At 39.2% G+C, this 15,180-nt stretch overlaps 1 protein-coding gene across 3 annotated transcripts in view; it reads right to left on the bottom strand.

Annotated features, from left to right (window-relative positions):
* Positions 1-6,439: 6,439 nt before the first annotated feature.
* The window catches only part of Khdrbs2 (KH domain containing, RNA binding, signal transduction associated 2), a 532,623-nt gene continuing 523,882 nt past the window's right edge, over positions 6,440-15,180 (bottom strand). For all 3 annotated transcript variants that reach the window (XR_001783140.2, XR_001783141.2, XR_373242.4), the window contains 3 exons: positions 8,261-8,354; positions 7,331-7,426; positions 6,440-6,866 (listed from right to left, as the gene is read on the bottom strand). The gene's annotated coding sequence lies outside the window, so the exon portion shown is untranslated. The remainder of the gene's footprint in view (positions 6,867-7,330; positions 7,427-8,260; positions 8,355-15,180) is intronic.

Raw genomic sequence — 15,180 nt, 5'->3', positions numbered from 1 at the left:
TTTAGCCATAATAGGAGAATGACATCATATGGTTTCATAATAAATGAAGCCAGAGATCATCATGTCAATATAATAAATGCAAAAGGACAGATGCAGAATGTTATCTTTCCCCCTCATATACAGAATTCGGGTTTATTTTTTAGACCTGAAAGTAGACGAGGGATTGATTTGGGAAAGATCAGGAACCAGTGATGGGCACAGGGAAGGATGAGAGCGGGTAAAGATGAATGGGTTATTCATAACTGTTTTTGCATAATGAATATATTGCCACCAAAATTTAAATAGAAGATTGGGATGACTACATGAGAGGATTGTACCAAATTTGAATATGGCCACTAGAAGTGTGTCAATTAAAACCAGCTCTTAGCATACTCAAAAGTTATTTTCATGCCAAAAAAATCTTTAGGGGGAAATAATAAATCCCATGTCATGTTAAATCGTCTTGGAATGAAAATTTCACCAATTCAGAATGAATTATGATCTAGGTCATAGGGTCACAGAATGGAAACAGTCATACCAACTGTTTATGTTGCAGACCCTGCAGGATTGCAAGCTTGTGCAACTACTCTGGAAATCAGTTTGGTGGTTCCTCAGGAAATTGGACATAGTACTAACTGAGGACCCACTAATACCGTACCCAGAAGATTCTCCAACATGTAATAAGGACAAATGCTCCACTATGTTCATCGCAGCCTTATATATAATAGCCAGGAGCTTGAAAGAACCCAGATGTCCCTCAACAGAGGAATGGATACAGAAAATGTGGTACATTTACACAATGGAGTACTTCTCAGGTATTAAAAACAATGAATTTATGAAATTCTTAGGCAAATGGATGGAACTAGAAAATATCATCCTGATGAGGTAACCCATCCCCAAAAGAACACACATGATATGCACTCACTGATAAGTGGATATTAGCCCAAAAGCTTTGAATACCCAATTTCACAAACCACATGAAACTCAAGAAGGAAGACCAAAGTGTGCATACTTTTTCCCTCTTAGAAGGGAAAGCAAAACACCCATGGAAGGAGCTACAGAGACAAAGTGTGGAGCAGAGACTGAAGGAATGGCCATCAAGAGACTGTCCCACCTGGGGATCTATCCCATATACAATCACCGAATCCAGACACTTTTGTGGATGTCAACAAGTGCTTGCTGACAGAAGCGTGATATAGCTGTCACTGGAGAGGCTCCACCAGTGCCTGACAAATACAGAGGTGGATCCTCACAGCCTATCATTGGACTGAGCACAGGGTCCCCAAATGGAGAAGCTAGAGAAAGGACCTAAGGAGCTGAAGGGGTTTGCAGCTCCATAGGAGGAACAACACTATGAACTAACCAGTACTCCCAGAGCTCCCTGGGACTAAATCACCAAAGAGTACACATGGTGGGACTTATGGCGCCAGCTGCATATGTAGCAGAGGATGGCCTAGTTGGTCATGAATAGGAGGAGAGACCCTTGGTCCTCTAAAGGATCTATGCCCCAGTTTAGGGGAATGCCAGGGCCAGGAAGCAGATGTGGTTGGTTTGGTGAGCAGGGGGAGGGGGGTGGAATAGAGGGTTTTTCAGAGGGGAAATCAGGAAAGGGGACAGCATTTGAAATGTAAATAAAGTAAATATCTAATAAAAGAAAGAAAGAAAAATAGTAATATCTGAGCTAGCCTGTGTACATATTACATTTTATCATTTGATTGAAAAGCTCATTATAATGACATTAGTTTATTGAACACGTGAAGTTCTAACACAGCCAAGTTTGTAAAAAATAATTTAGAAGTCACAAAGAAAATATCCAGATAAAACTCAGCCTACAAGGTAGTTAGTTGCCAGTGGCCTATTCTTAGCACCCTTACTTGCTGCTTTGTTTAAATGCAATTTTTTATTGGATATTTTCCTTATTAACATTTCAAATGTTATCCTTTTTCCTGCCCCTCCCCCCAACCCAGAAAGCCCCCTATCTCGTCCTCCCTCTCCCTGCTTCTATGAGGGTGTTTCCCCACCCACACACCCACTCCTGCCTCCCCACCTTGGCATTCACCTACACTGGGGCATTGATCCTTCTGTGGACTAGGGTCTGATCCTCAGAAGACAGCCATTTTGCTTACCCTATATGCAGAAGTGACTCTGTGACAGGATCATTTGCACATTTTTCTCAGTGATGGATCACTTTAAATTTATCATTGCCACAGACAATTAACAAAGCAAATATCCTACAGATCTCAGATCATAGCCAGCATCTCTGCACACTGAAGGACAAGCATGAATGAAAGCCAACACCTCTCCAATTTCCTTAACTGTTCTAATTTATCTCCTAGTTACCTGTTTTGAAGTACCCATGCTTTGAGGGTTTTTGTTTTTTTTTTTTTAATTAATTTTTTTGTTAGAAAAGAAAATAGTAAAAGCATACTTAAAACAAAATAAATTACTCTTTGATATCCAGTTCAATAGCTTAGCATTTGAGAAAAACAGGTTTCCACAAAGCTGTAATATATTCCAGATTTGACAAACTGTGTCCTATTTACCAAAGCAGAAAATGCATCAATCACAGACTACATTGATTCTTTCTTTTTCTTTGTTTTTCCTTCCTTCCTTCCTTCCTTCCTTCCTTCCTTCCTTCCTTCCTTCCTTCCTTCCTTCCTTCCTTCCTCCCTCCCTCCCTCCCTCCCTCCCTCTTTCTTTTCTTTTCTTTTCTTTTCTTTTCTTTTCTTTTCTTTTCTTTTCTTTCTTTCAATTTCAGAGGTGGAGAAAAATCACATTTAGCAAGCAAAGAGAACTGTGGATAGGCTGACTGATGGGAAAGTGGAACAAGAAACAAGAGGGAAAATGTAGAGACCTTGACTCAGAAAGATTTCCCCCAAGATACCAATATGCAGAATTCTAAGTATTTCCTAGGAATGGCTAGATGTGAATGATCACGCTAGCTCTCTTCAGGTCCTTAAATAGTAGGAACAATTTACGAAGCCCCAAGTCATGTCTGTCTTTTCTTCACAAGACTCTTTGAAGATTTGGGATGAAAATTTTAGACACACTAAAGGAAGAAAATAAGCAGCATAAAAATGCCTCCACTCCCTGGCTATGCTGGATATTAAGAAAAACTAAAATTTGGACAAAAATAAATGGAGTTTTCTGACAATCTGACTGTTACATTATTAAACAAAACAAACAAACAAAACCAGTAGAGGTTTAACGTTATGTAGAAGGACTTAAAAAAGACTTTCAAAAGACTTTCCCGTATTTGCTGACAATCACTGTCAATGGCCTGATCATTTCCTTCCACAGTGGCAAATTAAAAACTGGGCATAGCTTTTGAAACCCTTGAAAATGACCTGCCATCCAAAGCCATGATAGCAGAAATGACCAATAGCTAGGCCCGCTTGCTTTCTTTCATTTCTTTTACTCAGCACACACACACACACACACACACACACACACACACACACACACATACTCTGAAGCTTTGCAGGGGGACTGAGATGGATGTCAGTTCTCTAGACTGAAGATATGAAGCTCTTGATAAAGCTTCAGTGGCTAGCATGTCTCCCTTCTGGCAGAAACGTGTGTCATTTATGTACAGAGTAACAAACAGTCTATTTGATCTGCAACTGTTAGTTAAAATTCCCTTCATGGTTGTTATTATTACAAATTTGTGGAAAGCTTCCTAATCCTATGGCTCATCTTCAAACCTGTAAAGTGAGGTGTTGTAGACCTAACAGTCTCAAGTAAATTATCTTAATGTTCAACAGTATCATTTCCATATCTGGCTATAGACACTGCCCTACTTTGAGGAAACATTAATTTGTATCTAGTAAAGTCTTATTAATACTGTAGATTTTTCATCCATACTGGAAGAAATTTATTGCAATTTGCTAATATTTTAATTGAAAAGATACTTTTAGTTAATTTGTTTTTGTTTTATTTACTTATTTTACATCGTACTGCCTCCCTCTGGTCACATGCTCCCCCAATCCTTCATCCATCCCCCACCCACTTCCCCTCTGAACAGTTAGGGTCTCCCCCTGGGTATCCCTGGGCCCTGGCATTTCAAGTCTCTGCTTTCTCTCCCACTGAGGCCTGTCAAGGCAGCCCAGCTAGAAGAACATATCCCACATACTGGCAACAGCTTTTGGAACAGCCCCCTTCCAGTTGTTTGGGACCCACATGCAGACCAAGCTGCATTCTGCTACTTATGTGCAGGGAGGCCTAAGTCCAGCCTATGTATGTTCTTTGCTTGGTAGTTCAGACTCTGAGAGCCCCAATGGTCCAAGGTAATTGACTCTGTTGGTCTTCCTGTGGAGCTCCTATTCCCTTCCGAGCCGCAATCTTTCCTCCTAGTCTTCCATGCGTCCCCAAGCTCCATCCACTGTTTATTTATTGGTCTGTATCTGTCTAAATCAGCTGCTGGGTTGAGCCTCTCAGAGGACAGCATGCTCCTGTCTGTAAGCATAACAGAGTATCATTAATAGTGTCAGGGACTGGTGCTTGTCCATAGGATGGGTCTCAAGTTGGGCCGGTTATTGGTTAGCCTTTCCCTCAGTCTCTGCTCCATCCACCATGCCTGCATTTCTTGTAGATAGGATACATTTCGGGTTGTAAGTTTTGTGGGTAGATTGGAACTCCACCGGGGTTTGTGCTTGTCTACAGGAGGTGGTCTCTTCAGGCTCCATATCCCTAATGTAGTCAGTTACAGCTAAGGTCACACCCATTGATTCTTGGGTGCCTCCCTTATCCCAGGTCTCTGTCACAACCTGGAGATGCCCCCTCCCTCCTCAGCCTTGTCAGTTGCGATTTCCATTCATTTCTCTCCTGTCCTTTCCCACACCTGATCCTGAACCCCCATTACTGTAGATTCTTATATACTGCTGTTGATAAATAAACATTTAGATTTTTGTAACACCTTCTTATTCTCTCTCACTCGACCTTTCTCCAACTATTAACCATATTAACTGTCAGGAAGAGATATCTCCTGATTGTATCACTGTATGTGATTTTTCCTGGTGATGAAACGAGTTAATTATGTAGCAATCACAAATACTTGTGCCTGAAGTGACATTTTCCCCATCAGACTCCTGTGTTTTCAGTTCTCCTGTCTAGAGGATCTCTGCTTACTTCACTATGTCTTCGTATTTTAACATGTATACTTAAATATTTATGTGATGACTACAAAAATATATTCACAATCTCAAAATGCAAATTTTAAGATTTTCAAAACCAGCAAGTATTAGCTCATGAGAAAACACAACAAAATCTCATGTCTTGGTGGCCTGGGCAGAAGTGAAGATGTGTAAGGGAAGGGACAAGCACCTGCACCTGCGTTTGATTTTATTTTCCTATGTTAGCATCACAGCATCCATCTATACAGGGAAGCTTTTATATTTACACAGAATATAACTACTCAAAGAAGAGGACTAGTTGAGTTACTGATCAAGGGCAAATTAAGTTAACTGTATGGTTTACTTGTTTAAGCAGGGATTCCCAGGGTCTTACCTCCTTCGTTGTAGGGCACTTAAAGAGTATTGGGTCATGTCTTGCTGCAATAATTTATATTGAAAATGAGTAAATGACGGTAATCTTCAACTGATGCTCTGAAAAGTATTGGAGAGGTGGAGAGCCTTGGTACTGCCTGGAGCATGGTGAGAACCTCAACATGTACTAATGCACATTAGAGAACTCTTCACTAGGGGCTGGGAGGTGGCTCAGTTGGCAAAGTGCTTACCATGCAAGCATGAGGACCTGAAGTCAGACCCCCAGCATCCACATCATCGTGGTGCGACTTGTAACCTCATGCTGGGGAGGTGGAATAAGGAAACCTCGAGGTCTGCTGGTCACCAGCCTAGCTTAATTGGTGCTCTGGGTTCAGGGAGGGAGACACTGTCTCGAAAGATGAAGGTGGAAAGTAACCGAGAAAGATTCCTGGCACTCACACATGTGCACGTGCACACATGGGAGCACACACACAGACATACAGACACATAGGCACATAGTCACACAAACACATACACAAGAAATCTTCACTAAGCAGGTAAATACTGAGCAACTGATCTGTCCAAAGTTTTTAAATTTATTATTTTTTTCTCCAATGAGACTCTTCAGAAATCCAAATGTATACTTTCAGTGTCACTGTAGAGCTTCTATTTGGAATCCCATCATCTTTGGCCTCAACATTCTGCAATATCAACTGCAACTTTCCAAACAAAGTCCTAGTGTCTGAGCAAATCTATTGATTGGCTCTACCACAGCATCAACTCCAGGAGACAATCTTGACAACTTATAAGCTCAGACACTGACATGAAGTTTAGAGTTAAATACTTGTGTTTTCCTCCCATCTCTGACCAAGACACCTGTTTTCAGGGCCTCCAATATCTTCCAGGATATATCCTTCATTGTAGCACACACTTCAAACTGTCTCTTAATACCCTTGCCCAGAAATACCACACCGACATTTCCAAAATCATGTTTTATTAATTCCATTTGTACATTCAAATAGCATTTCTACAAAATGAAAAAAAAACTTTTATTTAAATATCTAAACAGTTTGATTGCTTTTTATAGTGCCAAGGCTGGTATTGTTCCTTATACCTTTTTATTAACTATATCCAAAACACCGGATGCTAAATGGCCCCTGGATGCAACTTGTATTTAACTATTTCCCTTACAGATTTGGGGATTTGCCACCTTTTCACTATTCTCTACTCCAAAAATGCTTTATTTCAAGTTAGTTGTATCAGCCGCCGACACTGAATTTCCCATTATTTCCTCAGCAGTGTGTTGTCTTCATTAGCAAGTTTCATTTAGAAATTTCCTTCTAATCCGGTAGTTCAAGCTGCAGGGGATTTTATCTTCTATTCCCTGGGGACTTTCAGCAGTCTCTGCAGACAGGAGACAGTTTTGGATGTCACAATCGAAGAAGTGATATCTCCCCAGTCCTAGGAAGTTATTTCATGCTAAATATTAATAGTTTTACTAATGAGGAACCCTAACGTAAGCTGGATGATACTTTTACTTGGTGGTGGGAAAAGTAGGATATACCTGCATATGTGTGTGCATCTGCTTATTACTGTGTGAATGTGTGTGTGTGTGTGTATTGCATGTGCACATACATGTTGTGTTTGGCACAGTTTGTGTTGTGCATGTAATGTGTATAATGTGCACGTGTAATCATTTATTCCTGAATGTATAGCATTGGAATACTATTTAAGATTTTATTATCTCCAAAGCCTACCATAAATCCTGACATATATATATATTTAGTCTAAAATATCTTACAATTTAAAATTATATAGACTTTGTTATTCATAATTTCAAAAGGATAAACATGCAAGAAATTACTTACCAATAAAGCTGTGTCACAGTCAATATATAATTTCTTTGATGAATTTGACAACCCAGTCACCATTTGAATATTTCAATAATGAAAATCAGTATTGTTCTGGTAAGTAAAAATATTATAAGTCAATTCATATTTACCATCAACAGGAAAAAACACAAACTTTTATAGTAGATGAAAAGTTGACTTTGGCAGATCTGTGTTTAATAGTTTTCCTCATGATAAATTCATTGAGTTTTTCTTTTATACCAAGCTTTTTAATTCGTGCTTGTGAAGGTCTCTCTGCTCCCCTGTAGTGTGTGTTGGTTAAATCAGCTTGAATTTGTTTAGCTTTTTTTAAAAAATGGAGCATCTAGCTGTTGGGCAAAATGAAACATTAAGCTTTCTTGCAAATGTTATAAATACTTAAAAGTGATTGCTTTTGGAATGTATAAACCACTTAAAATTCCTTCTGAAATGAGATGATTATTTTTGCCTGTTAGTAAAATATCTAATTTTACATAGTATCCAGTAGTTTCTCATATATGGAAAAATGAAGGGGTCTTGTAGTTTCTAGTTCTAGGAGACAATAGTCAGATGATTTTGCTTGCCACTCAATGTCCTTCCAAATCTTTCACATGTGTTCTGCACTGAACAGCACATTTGATCCTTACTCTCTTGAGAGCATATCTCATTCTTCCTGTTCATATTTTGGGTCTATACCCAACACCTTTCAGTCACAAAGCAAACTTGGTCTTCTTCCTACAGTGTGAAATTACGTAGAAAAGTCTTTCTTCTGATTTCCTCCTAATCTAACTTCCTCTTCAATTACTGATTACTTTAACCTCTCCATCTTTTCTGCTGAATTCCTTCTAAAGCTCAACTCATCCCTTGGTTCACTAGAACACTGGAGCATTTACATCTGGACTAAATTATATGACCGTCAGTTATCCTTACCTCTGTGCATTTTGATTTTTATTTTCTTTGTCTTGGAGGTATGGATCTGATTGACAGACATCTGGGATTCCCACTTATTATCTAATATGATGACCTGCACATGGTAATTATGACATGGGTGAGTGAAGAGTGGGTGGTTCATCACTTTTCCTTAGGAGGAGAAAATAGTGCATCAGCCTAGTTACAAGACATAAAACAATATTATCCAACCAATAAATGCAGAAAAACATACAGACAGAAGCATGCTAATAGTCACAAAATAACCTGACCAAAGTGTGTTGAATACATGACAGCCAAAAATAAAGTGTAGACCTTGTTAGCATCTGGATTTGAACAAATTATAGGGGGTCAAATTGATGTAACCAGAGAATCAAATACAGAAATGTGTAAAACACTAACGAAATCATTAAAGACCTACTGTATAAGAAAGGGATGAATACTTTATCTAACGTGGCCCTTATCAAAGGTAGACACGTGATTATATTTAAATAACAGGCTGGTCATTTGTCTAAACATTCCAATAAAAATATGAGGATATAAAGCAGTCATTAACATTTGGCAAAATGTTGATCATTGCTGGCACAGTGAGGGTGACATGTCTTTCCTGTACTAGAGTCAACAGAGGTCTAAAGAGCTCATTAGTTCATGTTATGATTACTTTCATGAGTTGTCCGTTGGTCCTTTAACTTCCTTTTTTTTTCTCGCTTCAATGTTCATATGGGCAGCCTCCATTTTAGACTTCCTGAACATGCACCATGCTGACGTTCCTGACATCCACCATGTTACTCTGCAATCAAAACCTTTCAGTGCTTTATTACTGACTACTAAGCAAAACCCACTGTTAATTCTTTCAGCATTGCAGAACTCAGATTCCCAGAATGTTGTGTCCGGCCAGCAGACCACAACCTGGGTTCTAGCCTGGAAAGGCATTTTGGAAACCTGGAAAAGAAGAGGGGCTAGGTGGTGAGAGAAAGGAATTAAGCCAAGACAGTTACTCTGATCAAGGCTCAAATTTTATTGTTGCGACACTAGTTATGAAGGAAGGGGGAGGGGACCTGATTCCCGCCGAATAATCTCTGGTCCAGTAGAAAGGTGCAAGTGTGTGGCTCCGCAGGTTCCTGCAGTGGGCGTGGCAGAACGAATGAGCAGGAAGCTCCACCCCTGAGCAAGCAGGTTTCAGGCTGGGGGAGGGGAGACTACACCAGAAGGTCTAAGTTTTAATTGTGAGACTTCCTTTAGGCAGTAAGTCAACTGATACAGCTGCGTTTCTCTGAAATACTCCACACTTCAGAGTCTCTCATTTTTTGCTTTATAACGTTCCTAACTTTTCTACATAAGATACTCTTCCATGCTGTCTTCAATCTCCCTAAGCATGAAGCACTCTCTGGCCTGTCAGAATGTGCCTCTGTCTCTATGAGGTGCTAGCACACTCTGTGTGTACTTTCCTTGGATATGGTTGTACCTTGTGCTATAACGCAGCATAGCCCTCGCCACTGCACTTAAAACAGACCCTCTCTGAACATAACTTAGCTCTAATCGCTGGTACAGATCTGTGTGTAGAATATATTTAAGTAATACTGGTTAGCAGATGGATCAAAGAGTACTAATAGACATAAGCAAAGGTAGTTTGGGATCAAGAAAAAAAAGTGTTCTCTTAAATATGAAAACTGTGGTTTTAAAATTCAGTAGTGAAATGATTGTTATTTCAGAAAAGTATCAGTCATTAGAACAAATACATTTATTTCACTGCCATGTTTAATCTATTCAATGCTGGAGTCGTATCCATGAAGAAACTGAGACTTGATCATACTTGGTAATTTCCATTTCCAGAGTTCATCTGAGTTCAAATCCAAGTCAGGCCTTAACTTCCTTTATATTTTACTGTGTAGAAGAAGCCAGAGTTCTGAAGACATAACCAAGGAGGTATGCAGAAGGCTGAACAGAATGTAAACAGATGGCCTTGCCCTTCCCCTCTTGATTTCAGCAACTAGCTTCTCTTTAATTGGTTTTACGAAATGACTTAAAGTGTGTTTTCTTTTTTCTTTTTTAGCCCTGTATAAAGAGATGCAACCTCCACATCTTTATTTGCCATTATTTCCCTTTGCCTTTTACACATCGGCTCTTTGTAATGAAATTGCTGACTGAATGCGTGATGATGCCCTTCACTGAACTGCTCAAGAGTGGGCTTCATCTGAAGACTACAAACCGCAAGCACTACCCTAGCAGGCATGTGCCCACAGGCCTATTAATCAACATGCTGCAGCACACACCCGCCTCCGTAATTGTTCTTAGAACAGATTTCAAATTTCAGAAGAAAATTATTGCTGTTACTTGATAGTTTCAGATCTCACTTGCTTCAAATATTTTTGTTTTCTTCCAGAAAACCAAAACCAAAACCAAAGCACCCCACAAAATCTCCCTGGAAAGGTGAGATAATTGTAAGAACACTTAAAGTGTTGTACCTTTAAGCCAAAAAACTGTTTAGAAAATGCATATTTCCCCAAGGCGACCATTTAAAGGAACTGCTTTGAATATGTAAAACATTTTATAAATACATACATATATCTGCATACATTCCCTGATATCTCTGTCTATACACATGTGTATGCATATGTTGATATGTATCTATATTCCCATAGTTTATATACTAAGTATCATAAATCTACTAAATATTAGACATGACAAAAATTTGGAAAGCAAGAAATGTTCTCTTGGAGGAGAGATAGAGATGTCTCTGGGAAAGGTCCATGGAGATTTAGCATAGACAGGTAGATACCTTAAGAATATTCCAGGATATGCCATTCCAAACTAGTTTCTGGACTGATGGACCCATAACATCCTATTCTGTATCGATGGTGAAACTTATGGAATGTAAGAGCCCATTAAAGATTCAGAAACATTTGTCAAGACAAAATATTTCATTAAACTGCCAACACATAATATAATGGAGAGCCCTTGCTTTCCTTTTTAAACAAAGATTTATTCTTTATTTTAAATGTATGGTTGTTCATCCTTCATGTATATCTGTGTGCGAAGTATATGCAGTGCCTTCAGAGGCCAGAAGAGGGCATCATATCTCCTGGAAATGGAATTAAGATAGTTGTTAGCCACCATGTGGATGCTGGGAATAGCTTAAGAATCCTGCAAAAACAGCAACTCTTCTTGACTTCTATCTTTGCAGCTTCTGCTTTTCTATATAAAAGCGTCTGACATCCCCCTCTCTGCGTCGAGCAATGATTGTTAGGATGAGAGCTGTGATATTGGTGAAGATGCTGATATTGTAGTAGTATCCCTCTCATGCCTTCCAATAAGCACTCATGCTTTTGTGTTTTAGTTTCCAGTGCCTTTCTTCAGCTTCTCTCTTACAAATTGTATAACTGTGGCACATTTTAAAATCACACTGAGTGTTGGCCACCTTATGTGAAAAATAGAGATAACCTAATACCTAATAAGAGTTATTTTAAAATTCCGTAATGTACAATATGCTTAGAAAGATGCATCACTTATCACCCGTGTGGTCGTGGACAATTCCAGAAGCTCAGGGGGAAACATGAATATTTTTATAGTTACAATCTTTCCTATAGTAGTTGCAGAAATGTCACAGGAACGGGAACCTGATGTTGTAAATATGCATTCCCAGTCATGAGCACTACATAAGCTCTGAGATTATCAAGTATTTTAAAATACTTGGTAATAATAAAATAACAGACAGTGGCCAGAGCCCTTGCCTCCCAGATACAGAGAAATAGGAGAGTGACCTTGGAGGAGAAGAGGAAGGGAGAGGAGGAAAGTGTGTGGAAATTGTTCGAAAACACTTCCATGCATATTACTGATTGTCCTTGCTTTTGATTGTTGAACCTGGGCATCTGTATGCAACCCAGGTTAGCCCTAGCCCCACAAATCCTCTGGTATCAACTTCCTCAATGGTAAGGGTAAACATTTGTATCACTATGCAAGACTAATTTGTCTACTGTAAATACCAGTATACAGTTACTTTTTTTTAACTTGTAGAGTGTTGAAAATACATTTTAACCTTTTGTGTGTGTGCTTAGAAAAGCCCCTGATGTTTCATGCCCCATCCGCCAACCCCAGCATCATTCTTCATCTGCCAGAAAGCATTTCATTCCTGGAGCAATGAGGAGAGTTTATTTCACTTTTAATTATTTGGCAATTCTGAGACTATTTTTTGTCATTAGGAGAGAACTTCTGGAACATTAATACATACAATGGATATTTAAATATGCATTTATTACCTTAACTTTTAGGCTTCTATAGATAAAGCATGATCATTGAGGAATAATTATGAAGCTCTTTTATAAGCAGCAAATCACTGCGAAAATATTTAATGATAGCGGAAGTAATACTTTGCTATGAGAGAATTTTGATATTTAGGCTTAAAATTTATGTGGAGAGGATGAAGAGAGGCCAATACACACAGGTAGAGAAATCAAAGAACTAATAGTGATTGAAAAGACCACAATGAGAAAATAATTTTGCTTATTTAAAGTTTAACATACATACATCTTGTGTGTGTGTGTTTGTGATTGTGCATGTGGCAAATGTTATAGCATGTAGGGTAATAATACCCACCTCACTCCACACACAAGAGCAATAGAAAATTTAACACAAATTCCAGTGCCAGGCATAGGCAAGCTCTCTTCTAGTTCTTGGTTAAAGGAATCTAAAAGACTGCCTAAATAATGTAGGCTATTCCCATGCTCTTGGTTGTGTTCCTGTAAGTTGAAGGTAAGAAACTCATGACTTGAAGGAATCAAGCTAGAACCAACCTGGAAGCTTCCTCCCTGAGGACTGAAGAATCCCTGAGTATCTGAAGGTGCTCTATAGTCTTGCAAAGGGGGAAGACCACTCACAGTCCTACCCGCTGTAAAACCTGTGAACCACAACATTGCATGCTGCTTGTGGCTTTTGACTTTAATTTTAGAAATCACGAGGCAGAGGCAGAGGCAGAGGCAGGCAGGTCTATGGAGGGAGTTTAAGTACAGCCTGGCAATAGATTAGCAATGTAGGGATAATAACACTTAGATCACGGTGACAACCAGCACCTGTTTAATTGGATATCAGGGCTGCTCGGTAGAAGGTAATTCTTGCCTGGTGCTATCAACCTAGACAACTCCCATGACTGGTGATGTCACACAGACTTTAGAGGAAAATTTACTATTGCCACTCTCCTAAATCAATATCACTCTCAACTGCATTCTATATATTTATCTTCATGTCCACATAGAAGAGTAGCTGTCACTCCTCCTTCATGTAACTTCTTTTTGGCAGAGACCATTACAGAAATCTACAAGTGGTCACAGTGAAGAGAACTGACCTTGGGTACCTTCATCAATTGATACATGTATAATGGAAACCTTATACCTAAGCTTCAGTGAGACTGGTGGAAGAGGGAGCAGTCAGATGCAAGAGTCAGAGGACCAGTGGACATTCCAACACTGGTGGGGGGGAAATCTCACAAATCCACCCCCAGATGAAGAGCTACAGGCCACTCATGGCTGCTGACAATCAACTTTCTCTTGGCATGGGACCCCTTCTAGGTTATTCAGTCACAAATGGTCAGCCCTAATCTCACACACACACACACACACACACACACACACACACACACACACACACCATATAATTGAAGAAGTTGTGAATTTAAGAGGAAAATAGGAGATTAGGAGGAACTGGAGGGGTTCAAAGGGTAGTATAAAATGATGTAAATACAGGAATGGTATAGGAAGTTCTCAAAAAAATTGAATTGTTTTATATCTTAAAGGCAAAACCAGCTGCAGCCAGTATTTTCACAAACAGGTATTAGTAAGCCAAAAGATATGATATATATGTAAGTTAATGCATAATTATCTACAATTATGTACAGCTGTGTCACTTAAAACAGAACTCTGCTGTTGGGTAACTGTTCCCGTCTGCCACAGAGATGAATTTGTTTTAGTCATGAGTTGTGACCCAATGGATTAGAAAATCAATTCTAAAACGCACTTAGTGAAATTTTAAAATTTAGTATGCAGCTGCTTCTCACAATGGCCAAAACTTGTCGATTATTTCCTTTTGTACTGAAATGTTTTCATTAAATATGTAACATGTTTTATGTCCAAACTTCTGTCCCAACTAAGGAAATAGGCATCTTGCTACCATGTATCTAGAGACCGTGTACAAAATTTTGTATTACTCAATTAGCCATAATGATCCTGTGTGCACCTTATTTACTTGTTGTTGTTGTTCCTGCTGGAGACAGGGTCTCTATGTAGCTCTGACTGACCCGAATCTCACTTTGTAGAGCAGACAGGTCTTGAATTTTGCCTCTGCCTCCCAAGTGCTGGGATTAAAGAGCTGTGACATTACACTGTTTTCATTATTTACTTTTGCTATTAAATATTTATGTCATCTGAGAGGAAGAATCCTCAATTGAGAAAACACCTTCATAAGATTCAACTGTAGGCAAACCTATAGGGCATTTTCACATTTAGTGATTGATGGAGGAGGGTCCAGCCTACTGTGGGTGGTGCCGCCTCTGGGCTAGTCCTGGGTTCTATAAGAAAAAGAACTCAAGAAGTTAGACTCTAGAGAACCAAATAAATCTATTAAAAATAGGGTACAGAGCTAAACAAAGAATTATCAACCTAGAAATACCAAATGGCTGAGAAGCACCTAAAGAAATGTTCAACATCCTTAGTCATCAGGGAAATACATGCAAATAAAACAACCCTGAGATGCCACCTCACACCAGTCAGAATGGTTAAGATAAAAAACAAACAAACAAACAAACAAACAAACAAAAACAGGTGACAGAAGATGCTGGTGAGGATATGGAGAAAGAGGAACACCCCTCCATTGCTGGTGGGATTGCAAGCAGGTACAACCACTCTGGAAATCAGTTTGGCAGTTTCTCAGAAAAC

Source organism: Mus musculus, chromosome 1 (assembly GCF_000001635.26).
Source record: "Mus musculus strain C57BL/6J chromosome 1, GRCm38.p6 C57BL/6J".
Classification (NCBI taxonomy): domain Eukaryota; kingdom Metazoa; phylum Chordata; class Mammalia; order Rodentia; family Muridae; genus Mus; species Mus musculus.
This window is presented reverse-complemented; position numbering and strand designations above follow the sequence as displayed.